The sequence below is a fragment of the Dendrobates tinctorius genome, unplaced genomic scaffold (genome assembly GCF_039654945.1).
Source record: "Dendrobates tinctorius isolate UK_male_01 unplaced genomic scaffold, ASM3965494v1 ptg000376l, whole genome shotgun sequence".
Lineage (NCBI taxonomy): Eukaryota > Metazoa > Chordata > Amphibia > Anura > Dendrobatidae > Dendrobates > Dendrobates tinctorius.
Genome location: NW_027362042.1, coordinates 1,107,015 through 1,119,663, shown reverse-complemented (window position 1 = coordinate 1,119,663; position 12,649 = coordinate 1,107,015).

Here is a 12,649-nt window from a genome sequence, read left to right as displayed (position 1 = left end):
GTCCTCGCAGTGCCTCCCAGGGTCGTCGGCGACAGCAACGCGGCGGTCACCAGCGTGTAAGTATAAATATTTTTGCTTTGTTTTTTTGCACTTTTTATTTCATTTCTTTTGTGGAGGCTAATTATGTTGTTTTTGTCTTTTTCTTTAACAGCCTTCACAGCATGCTCCCGACTCTGACGGTGAGGATGGAGGACTCGATGTGGACCACCTCATCGATCTCGTCAGAGAAAGGGAGCCGCTCTGGAATATGGCTGACCGCCGCCACGCTGACCTTATCGTTACCCGACGACTCTGGGAGGAAATCTGTTCGCTCCTTGTGGGCCGCTGGGAGGACCTCGATGTTCGGGCCCAGATTAAAGAGCGTAAGTATATACAGTAACGGTTGCTTGATGTAAACCAGTGTTTCCCGAACTCCAGTCCTCGTGGTCCCCACGGATCATGTGTTCAGGATTTCTATTTACTATGGAAATCCTGAAAACATGACTCCTGGGGACCATGAGGACTGGAGTTTGTGAAACACTGATGTTGTATACTAACCACTCCTTTCTCGTTTCAGGGAACAGAATTGTGAATCGGTGGCGGTCTGTGAGGGATCGTTTCAAGAAGGAGTTCAATAAAGAGATGCGGGCCCCGAGTGGATCTGGAGGACGCAGGAGCAAGTACAAGTACGCACAAGCCCTGTCGTTCCTCCGGGAAACAATGGTCACTAGAAGGTAAATATTACACACCACATGTGAAAAAAAATGTTAGATGTAACTTTTTTTTTTCAGCCAAGGCCATACCATGTCAGTATTTTAATTGTTTTTTTTTCTCTTTATTCCACAGCACGGTGAGCAGCACTCAGGAGCCTGCACGATTGGACCCTTCTGAGGCGATCCCTGAGGAGACCGGCACCGAGGGACACTTCGACTGCCCCGGTACATCTGCACCTTCCCAGCCTTCCCACACATTCGACCCATCTGTCCCATCCACCAGCACAGGAGCATCGTGGCCGCCTACATTACATGAAGCTGCTGGTGAGGAGATCGCTTTCCCTTTACCCCACCCTTCTGCCCCTGCCACCTCTAGTACACCTGCGGGTACTGGGCGGCAGCGGCAGAGGGGTCAGGAAAAGAGTTATGCGCCAGAGTTCTTGCATCTGAATGCATCTTTCCAGAACTGTCTAAAAGTTTTGTCAGAGCAAATCTCCGCAGGCTTTCAGCAGATCAACTCCAGCATTCTGGAGGTGAAGACACTTCTGCAAACCATGCATTCAGAAGCAAGATCTTTGCCAAACCACACCTTTTTCAGGTCTGTTGTGGAGCGCATGGCAACACTATCTCCTACCCAGCAGATGCATGTAATGCATTCGTGCCACGGTGCTCTACAGCAGGTTACCTCCCAACCTCCACCTCCCACCACTGTAGTTCCTCCACCTGCACCCCCTCCAGCCACTTTCCATCCTCCCCCTCCTATTACATCTGCACCCCCTCCAGCCACTTTCCATCCTCCCCCTCCTATTACATCTGCACCCCCTCCAGCCACTTTCCATCCTCCCCCTCCTATTACATACCAGCAACCTCACCAGTACCAGCAACCTTCCCAGTACCAGCAACCTCCCCAGTACCAGACATCTCCCCACTTCCAGCAACCTGCCCCGTACCAAACTCCTTCCCCGTACCAAACTCCTTCCCCGTACCAAACTCCTTCCCCATACAACTTTCCATCAACATCATCTGCTCCTACAGTCCCTGCCCAACCCTCCACTCCACCGCCCACCACCTCTTCTGCCTCCCACATGTCCACCCATTCTGTAGCTTTTTCCACACCATCACCTCTAACTGTTCCTTCCCCACCACGATCCCAGTCCTCTCTCCACACTCCCATTGTCGAAGTGTCCCGCAGCCCCTCCAGCAGTATTTCCACCCCACACTACACCGAGTTATAATGTTTTTTTTGTAATAAAAATGCCCATTTGGTTGGTTTCAAACCTTTATTAAAAAAGTTTTTTAACTTTAAAAACAGTTTACACAAAAAAAAAATATTTTAAATAAAAGTTAAATTATTGTTTACACTGGTTGTCTGTCATTTCTTTCTGCGGCGAAATATGTTTTAAAAAAAGGTTAAATACAGGGTATTTAAAAGGTAAAAAGGTATTCAAAACCAGGAATATAACTGTGGGTAAATTTTAGCTTTTTGCCACAGTTGTGCTCCTGGTTGTGTTTGAAGCAAAGTATTTCACCTGAAAAGTTGTGTTTATTGTTGGTGATTTCCTAACAATGTACACAACTTTTGTTAAAAGGTGAAATACTTTGCATAAAACACAACCAGGTACACACCTGTGGCCTAAAGCTAAAAATAGTAAGACCATGACAAGATAGCCAACTTTGGTTGGCAAAGGTATATACTGTTGGTCCAGAAGGTACACAAGTTTGGTTAGGGCACAAATCTTTCACACTCTGTCATCCTGCCAGTGTACTCTGCCTTGAGGTGACATAAAGTATAGTGCAAAATTGTCCCTCATTACTGAAACCGTCACAGAACTTCTAGTGGTAATATTTCCAATGACAACATCCATCTTCGCCAGTAACTTGCTCTTCTCTCCAACCTGCACTTTCTCCTCTACAACCTGTCAAAGAAGGGCTGTAGGAACATGCTATATATAGTTTTCCAGTAGCCAATCCCGTTCGGAAGGCCACAAGGGTCAATTTTAAAAACCAGATCCGGCGTAATCCGTCGAAAAACGGATAGAAAAACGGATGAACCGGATGAGATGGATCCGGTTTTGTCTGTCAAGAACAAGACGGATCCGGCAGAAAACCGGATCCGGCACATCAGGTTTTACAAAACATTTGCCGGATCCGGCATTCTGGCACGACGCCGGATCGCGCCTGACGCCGAAAACCTGATGTGTGAAAGTAGCCTTAGTTGCTTGAATTACAGGAGTCAAAGCTTTATTATTTTTCAAAGGGTAGCAAAAAGGTGGCATTATTACTTGAAGAGGGGGCATCATTCCCACAAAATGGGATTCGGGCATATGCGTCGATGGGGCTATAGACTATAGTGGTGCTGATAGTCAGCGTGTGTTCTATCATGCATCTTTTTTAGGGGTAAACACCTACTGGAGGCGGACACTTAGACATAGTAGACTGCGTCTGAGTGTCCACCTCCATTAAGCGTATATGCTCAAAAATGATGCACAACAGAGCACTAGTGATAAGCAAATGTGCTCAGATAACATCTTATCTGTGCATGCTCGAGTATTATCCAAGCATCTGGGAGTGCTCATATATTATGTTCAAGTCACTGTGGCTGCATGAATAAACAGGCAATCCCCACATGTGTTGAGGTTGCCTAAGATGGGAGCATGCACGGATAGGACGTTCTCCTAGCACACAGGCTCATCACTACAGAGCACACGTTTACTCTATCTGCACAGTTAAGGTCTATATAGGCCCGCCCAGTCAGCGCATATGCCCAAATCTTGTTTGCGGGGGATTCAGACGCAAGTCCCGAAGGGACCACTGAATGTGGGCAAAAATGTCTTACCCTGCAGTAAAAAAACAGTCTAACTTTCCCCTACTGAACCCCGGTGCAAAACATAGACCTGCCATGTACTACATACAATACTGATGTCTTTCTTTGGGTCCTATCGGATCCAAGATCTACCTTTGCACCCTTATAGCTATGTAGTGCACATCTTGTGCTACTATAATGTTCTTTGCAAAATAAGAAATTAATCTATTCTCCATCAGAGAAATATTTCTGCAATGCTAGCCCGCAGTGCAATAATTGTGAATTATGCATCAGCCATATGTTGTGACACCGTGCAGCTAACCGATGTTCCCATGGGTGTAACTATCCAAACACTTTGCTGGTGCTGCAAGAAGCTGAGCTGTTACAGCAATACTCCTGGCTGGGGTTAAGACAAATATTGCACTGGTACTAATGTTTTTTAACTGTTCGTTTCCCAAACTCCAATAGGCAGTAGATCAGCAGCACACTATATGCCGATAAGCATACACATGACCTATATATATATTGATATATCATCATGGGGGAACTATACAAGATAGTTAATATATGAACTGCTGTAATCAAGTCGAGGATAGAGAAATAGAGCAAAAGTCTAAGGCTAGGGTCACACTGCGTTAAAGCAGCCCATTCAACGCATAGCGTTGACGGGCTGCGTTAACGCTATAGAATAATGCGATCGCGTTATGCTATACCGCTAACGCAGATGATTCATCTGTGCTAGCGGTGACGGAGCCTCAGATGCTGCAGCCCGCATCCGAGGCTCCGTCACTGAATGACGGCACATCTCGAGCACATGCCGATTATGGCATGCGTTGGCGATGCGCCCGACAATGGGGGCTAATGGCAGTGTTAACGGACTGCGTTATGCCGCGGTGTAATGCAGTCCATCTAATGGACTGCCATAACGCAATGTGACCCAAAGCCTTATGGCCTTGTCCACTCATTCAAGATTATGCTAGGATTCAAATCTGGATTCTGCCAGAATCTGTTGAAATATATGCACATGAATAGAGTATTTTATGTCTTAGTCTTGCGCTCTGGAAAAACTCTACATTTAGTATTACATGAGAAGTCTAAATCCACTTCATGTTCTCTATTGCTGTGGATTCACTTGTGACTCCGCCGACCAGTGAGCTGCTGAAATCTCCAGCTTCATATTTCTGCCATAGATTTCTATAACATTCCAAAGCAGATTTGCCTAAGGAAAAACTGTCCCATGTGAGCACACCTTTATGATTAAAACAGCTTTCCTGCCACGCTCCTAAATTATAATGATAGGGTTCCGGGTTCCGAAATTGCCCTTGTTTGAATGTGTGTGGTCAAAAGGAATTTATATTGCGAGACTCCCTGGGGACTGGAATGTTGTGCAAAAGAAAAATTAGACGTATTTCAAAAATATCAATTGCATGGGATAGTTATATTATATCATATATCAAGGTAATCAGAATATATACATAAATATATTGCGAGGCAGTGACCGTGACATATACTTCAAAATATCGGATCGGAATGGATCGTCCGATCTTTAAAAAAAGTATCGGTATCGCCGATGCCGATACCGGAAGTCCCATTCAAGTCTATGAGACTTCCGGTATCGGAATTGGAAAAACCCTTTCCTGCCCTTGTACAGCCTCTCGGGGGTCTGTACGGGCCTTCCGGGGGTCTCTGCCGGCCTAGTATGTATGTAGTATGTATGTAGCATGTAGTATGTATGTAGCATGCATGTAGTATATATGTAGTATGTATGTAGCATGTAGTATGTATGTAGTATGTATGTAGCATGTAGTATGTATGTAGCATGCATGTAGTATGTATGTAGCATGCATGCAGTATGTAAGTAGCATGCATGTAGTATATATGTAGTATGTATGTAGCATGTAGTATGTATGTATGTAGTATGTATGTAGCATGTAGTATGTATGTAGCATGCATGTAGTATGTATGTAGCATGCATGCAGTATGTATGTAGCATGCATGTAGTATGTATGTAGTATGTATGTAGCATGTAGTATATATGTGGTATGTATGTAGCATGTAGTATGTATGTAGCATGCATGTAGTATATATGTAGTATGTATGTAGCATGTAGTATGTATGTAGCATGCATGTAGTATGTATGTAGTATGTATGTAGTATGTAGCATGTAGCATGTATGTAGCATGCATGTAGTATGTATGTAGTATGTATGTAGCATGTAGTATATATGGTATGTATGTAGCATGTAGTATGTATGTAGCATGCATGTAGTATATATGTAGTATGTATGTAGCATGTAGTATGTATGTAGCATGCATGTAGTATGTATGTAGTATATATGTGGTATGTATGTAGCATGTAGTATGTATGTAGCATGCATGTAGTATGTATGTAGTATATATGTGGTATGTATGTAGCATGTAGTATGTATGTAGTATGTATGTAGTATGTATGTAGTATGTAGTATGTATGTAGCATGCATGTAGCATGTAGTATGTATGTAGTATGTATGTAGTATGTATGTAGCATGTATGTAGCATGCATGTAGTATATGTAGTATGTATGTAGCATGTAGTATGTATGTAGCATGCATGTAGTATGTATGTAGTATGTATGTAGCATGTAGTATGTATGTAGCATGCATGTAGTATGTATGTAGTATGTATGTAGCATGTAGTATGTATGTAGCATGCATGTAGTATATATGTGGTATGTATGTAGCATGTAGTATGTATGTAGCATGCATGTAGTATGTATGTAGCATGTAGTATGTATGTAGCATGCATGTAGTATGTATGTAGTATGTAGTATGTATGTAGCATGCATGTAGCATGTAGTATGTATGTAGTATGTATGTAGTATGTATGTAGCATGTAGTATGTATGTAGCATGCATGTAGTATATATGTGGTATGTATGTAGCATGTAGTATGTATGTAGCATGCATGTAGTATGTATGTAGCATGTAGTATGTATGTAGCATGCATGTAGTATGTATGTAGTATGTAGTATGTATGTAGCATGCATGTAGCATGTAGTATGTATGTAGTATGTATGTAGTATGTATGTAGCATGTAGTATGTATGTAGCATGCATGTAGTATATATGTAGTATGTATATAGCATGTAGTATGTATGTAGCATGCATGTAGTATGTATGTAGTATGTATGTAGCATGTAGTATGTATGTAGCATGCATGTAGTATGTATGTAGTATGTATGTAGCATGTAGTATGTATGTAGCATGCATGTAGTATATATGTGGTATGTATGTAGCATGTAGTATGTATGTAGCATGCATGTAGTATGTATGTAGTATGTATGTAGTTTTTTTTTTTTTTTTTTTAAACATTTAACACATTAGCCGGATGATGGGACTACTACTGTCCCATCATTGGCTAATGTGTCAATCACTGTCATGGTAGCAGGCATCGCCAGATGGGACTTGTAGTCCCATCGGACGATGCCTGCACAGACCCCCGGACATCAGCACAGCCCCCCGGCAGGCCGGTACAGACCCCCACAGGGTCCACAGACCACCGGCAGGCCGGCACAGCCCCCTGGCAGGCCGGTACAGACCCTGGGCAGTCCACACAGCCCCCCGGCAGGCCGGCAGAGACCCCCGGAAGGCCCGAAATGACGGCGCATCATGATGCGCACACACCGCGCATCATGATGACGTCATTTCGGCTGTCAATCAACTTTGAACTTCCGATTCCGATGCCCGATATTGAAAAAATATCGGATGTCGGTATCGGAATTCCGATACAGCAAGTATCGGCCGATACCCGATACTTGCGGTATCGGAATGCTCAACACTAGTCGCTATGTGTCCCCCCCAGTATGCGCACAGAGGTGTATTGAGGCCACGGGATTACATTGCAGTCACAGGAATAGCTGTGCTTGCAATGCAAAGCAAAGTACATGCTGGCCTTGGGCAAGCTATTTGTCCAAGGCAGCTTTAAGAAAACCTGCTCTGGGCTTTTATTTTTGAAACGGACTAGAGAATGGTACTGGGGCAGTCCGTTTCTTTCCCGACTAAGTTTTCCATGTGGCCTACAGCCACAGATTCCTTGTGAAAAATCCCTGCAGCACAGGGTTGGGTATGTCAGTTTGGTTTTGCAAGCGTGCAGAGCAGAAGGCTCTGCTAGAGCTCCAACCTGTGTGAGGCAACACATAGGCAAGTGGAGCCAAAAGGCCTGGCACCCCTCAGTGTTCACGGTAGTGCAGTCATCCTCGGGAGCCGGTCTCAGAGGTAGACCGTCCTATGCCCGGCTGTGATCCAGAGGTGGTCTGTTTTTGTTCCCGGCTGCAATTCGGAGGTGGAGGTGTAGATATATGTGTATGTATATACATATATATATATATATATATATACACACACAATTTCTTGCATCACCCAAGGGCACAGTGTTGAAAAAGATGGTCAAAGAGGATTACACACCCCAGAGGAAGGAAGAAAGAAGATGCTGGATAATGAGGCTTGCAGTGGGATTGATGAGCAGCGAGATGAACATTTATTTTTTCCATTTTTTTTTTTAAACGGTACATATACAGTTAAAACAAACCTGTCAGCAGGTTTTTGCTAAGTAACCTACAGACAGTGTCAGGTTGGCAGTGCTAAACTGATTACAATGATACCTGGGGTGAAGAAATCTGCCTTGTGATTCTTGTCTAATCAGTGTTAGAAGTTTGCAGCTAATGAAATGCTCATGCTTCGGGGCAGGATTGTAGGCACAGTCTCATTTTTTCTGCTCTATCCTGCTCTAAACCAAAGAAACCAAGGAGAGACCTGGCCCCAGGCAGCCCCGAAGCATGGAGCATGTTTGTGCTTCAAGGCGGCCTGTGGACAGATCTCTCCTTGGTTTTTCTGGCTAGAACAGAAAGATAAAACTCTGTTTACAGTCTTGCCCTGGAGCACGGACATGTCATTAACTGAAAACTTCTAACACTGAGTACACAAGAACCACAAGATGGATTTCTTCACCCCAGGTATCATTTAATTAGTTTAACAAAGCCAACCTGACAGTGCCTGTAGTTTACAGAGTACAATCCTGCTGACAGGTTAACTTAAAGTCCAGATTTGAAGAGTGACAGAATCTTTGTGATTTGGGCTCTGCAGGTCACGATTTTTTATCTAAAATGAAACAACTTTGATACAATTGAAGGGGAGATTTTTAGGTATAAATAAAGGGGTTGAACAAAAATATCCTGTGAAACATTTTAGGAATCGCAACCATTTTTCTAGAAAACTTCTTCATTTCAGTGGCTCAACAGTAGTTGGACAAATTAACTTCACCATAAATAAAATGTTCATTTTTAATACTTTGCAAAGAATCCTTTGCAGGCAATGACTGCCTGAACTCTGGAAGCCATGGATGTCACCAAACGCTGGTCTCCTCCTTTGTGATGATTTGCTGACCTTTACTGCAGCTGACTTCAGTTGTTGCTTGTTTATGGGTCTTTCTGCCTTTAGTTTTGTCTTAAGAATGTGAAAAGCAGGCTTGATAGGGTTGAAATCTGGTGAGTGACTCATGCAGAATAGTCCACTGCAAAATAAATCCAGGAGTTTTTTTTGTTTTGGATCATTGTCCATCTGAACTGTCAAGTGCTGTCCAATCAACCTTGCTGCATGGGTTTATCTGAGCAGAAAGTATCGCCTGTACACTTCAGAAGTCATCAGATTGCTTCTGTCTTCAGTCACATCATAGTCACATTGGAAGCCATGCATGTTTATGCCATCACACTGCCCCCACCATGTCTTACAGAGGATTTGGTGTACTTTGGATCATCATGAGTTGTTCTGAGCCTTCTCCATAGATTCTTCTTCTCATCATTCTGGCACAGATTGACCTTAGTTTAAGTGTTCAAAGAATGTTTTTCCAGAACTGGGCAGGCTTCTTTAGATGTTTAGAAGTCTAATCTACCCTATTTTTAAGTCTGATTAATGATTTGTAGCTCGTGGTGAACCTTATGTATTTGCTCTAATGAAGTCTTCTCCTTATGGTAGACTTAGATACTGAAGCACCTACTTTACAGAGAGTATACATCACTTTAGTGGGTTTTGAAGGGGTTTTTCTTCACCATGGAAAGGATTCACCACTGTTATCTTCCATATAGATCTCGGTCTTTTTGAGTTCCCAAGCTCGCCATTGCGCCCTTTTTTTTCAGAATGTACCAAACTGTTCATTTGGCCACTCCTAACATTTCTGCTATGTGTCTGATGGATTTCTTCTTTTCTTGAACCTAATGATGGTCTGTTTCTCTTCCATTAAGAGCTCCTATAAATTATACACATGAAATCAGTTCCAGACCTTTTACCTGCTTGATTGATGATGGATTAATGAAGGTATAGCCCATGCAACCCATTAAACAGCTTTTGAGATAATTGTCCAATTACTTTTTGTCCCTTGATAAAGAAGCAGCTACATATTAAAGAGCTGTATTTCCTAAACCTTTGCTCCATTTAGGATGTGAATACCAAAATTAAAGCTGAGAGTCTGCACTTTAAGCCCATATTGATTATATAAATTATATTTTAGCTGATTGTCAAAGCATATCCAAGATACAAATATAAATATGTATCTTGGATATGTTTTGGCAAACAGCTAAAATGCCAAAACTTGTGTCACTGTCCAAATATTTCTGGACATAACGATATATTTATGCACATCACATACAGCTCTGGAAAAAATTAAAAGACCACCACCTCAGAACCCTGTCATGGGTAGCCCATTCTCCAGACCTGAACCCCATTGAAAACCTCTGGAATGTAATCAAGAGGATGATGGATAGTCACAAGTCATCAAGCAAAGAATAACTGCTTAAATTCTTTGCGCCAGAAGCAGTGTGAAAGACTGGTGGAAAGCATGTCAAGACGCATGAAAGCTGTTTTTAAAAATCATGGTTATTCCACAAAATATTGATTTCTGATCTCTTCCTGAGTTAAAACATTAGTATTGTTGGTTTTAAATGATTATTAACTTGTTTTCTTAGCATTATTTGAGGTCTGAAAGCACTGTTTGTTCGTTTTTAAAATTTGACCATTTTTCTTTGTCAGAAAAAAATACAAACTTTATTGCTTGGAAATTCGGAGACATGTTGTCAGAAGTTTATAGACTAAAAGAACAATTTACATTTTACTCAAAAATATACATATAAAAAGAAAAATCAAACTGAAAATTTGAAAGTGGTCTCTTCATTTTTGCCAGAGCTGTATGATATTGGGGCCAGACTGGTCATCAGGCCCTGGGACACATTAATTGTGCACCTGTTAATAGTCTTGACGTTCTCAGAAGGAATTAGTTCCCTGCTCCACCACTTACTCTAGCAGACCACAGACTACTTCTGGCCTGTAGCTTACTGGAGACCGTCACTATTCAGGGGATGCCAGGTGGTGCAATGACATGACTACTTCACACCGTATGTGCTGGCCCAGTGTTAGACAAGATAAAAGGAAAACCAGGATAAGGTGAGTATAAACATTTTTTCTATTTTTCGTATATTATTGGGTCTGGGAGTCGGATGATGGGAACATCATACTGTGCAGTAATGGACTGTACACAGACCAAGGGTGAAAGGTTTTTGTTATACAGTAGAAACTCCATGCAGGGAGAAAACAGAGGGATAATATTCCCTAATACAGCAGAAGGCTAATGGGGTTAAGAAGAACAGGGACAAGTAAAGCCGACAATACAATAAAATATAACTTATCACTTAGGCGCCAGTCCTGGTTGAACTTCTGTCTGTGACTGGTGCTGCCTAGATTGCGTCACAGTGGGGGTCTGTCACAAACCTGAGGCAAATGATGTAGTATCTTTTGACGTTGGTGGTGTCCTCCCATGGTCCTGACGATGGTAGCGACTCCTCGGGATCCTGATGCGGGTCTTGGGTCCAGCAGATGAGGTGATGAAGAGGGATACGTCCTTATCCTCAACGGTGAGTGTCCCAACACTGCGGAGATTTACAGCACTGCCTAAACATAGTTTACAATGGGCAGCCAGGTTCGCTGTGCCGAATCGACACATGCCTAAGAGTCCCATTCACAGACCTTGTCTCTCACGGTCAGTACTGTCAGCGCGGGCTGCTGTGGCAGCGTTGTCGGCTTTGTCAGCGGTCTCAGCAAGGGCAGTGATGTTGGCTGGGACAGCGGTGTCTGAGCGGTACTCAGTCAACAGTCTCCTGTAAAAGTGCTCTGCCATCCTAGGCTCTGCTCTGCCCAGACACCTCTCAGCTGATTTTACCTCACAGGCGTTCCACGCACCCAAAGTTCCCGCCCAAACTGTCTGGTCACTCACACGCTGCAGCCCTGTCTGGTTAGCCACACCCCATATTCTCAAACACAGAGTACGGTCTCAAGTCTCAAGCTTTCTACCCCGCAATATAGGTGACAGCCCCGACAGTTCCGGACCCTTCACGGAGGAGACATGCCTAGTTAGTTCCTTCCCCTTACATGTGGAAGTGTGGGAGCCATCCTACAGTATTGGGGGCTGTGGTGGACATCAAGAGTGCCTGCTGGTCAGAATGATTACTGGTTTACTTCTTCTGTAGCAATTACATCCTGTCCATTCACGTGACTGCTGTAGATAATCACTGGCCTCGGCGATCTTGTGCTGTATATGGGAGCATCACCAATGAAATCAGTGATTGGCTGCAGCTGTCACAGGTGATCAGCATAGGGAAAAACCTGTCAGTCAACCATAGCCGATCAGAGAGAAGCCAGCGGATAGGGAGACGTAGAGGAGGAGTGGCGGTTAATCATGTGCACTACCACTCCATTCATTCTAATGGGCGCGCCAATGATCAGCCGAGCACTGTGCTCAGCAATGTTTGGAGCTCTCATTTAAAATGAATAAAGGAGATAGTGTGTGTGATCGACCACCGCTCCACCCAGCCAGAACTCTTCAGATCCTCATTTCTCAGGACGAGTGGTGGCCAAAGAGGTCTGACGACCAGCAATTGGAAAGTTATCACCTATTCCATGGATAGGAGATTACTTTAAACTGGAGTAAGCTCCTTTAAGGTTACAATCTTGAGTCACCCGTTATTGAGAACATATTGTTGTGTTCTGCTACTACAATATATTTAGGTATCCCATTTTTCTTATGTTTGTATAGACTTGTCATGTGATGACAATAGGGCCATTTGGTCATGAACTTG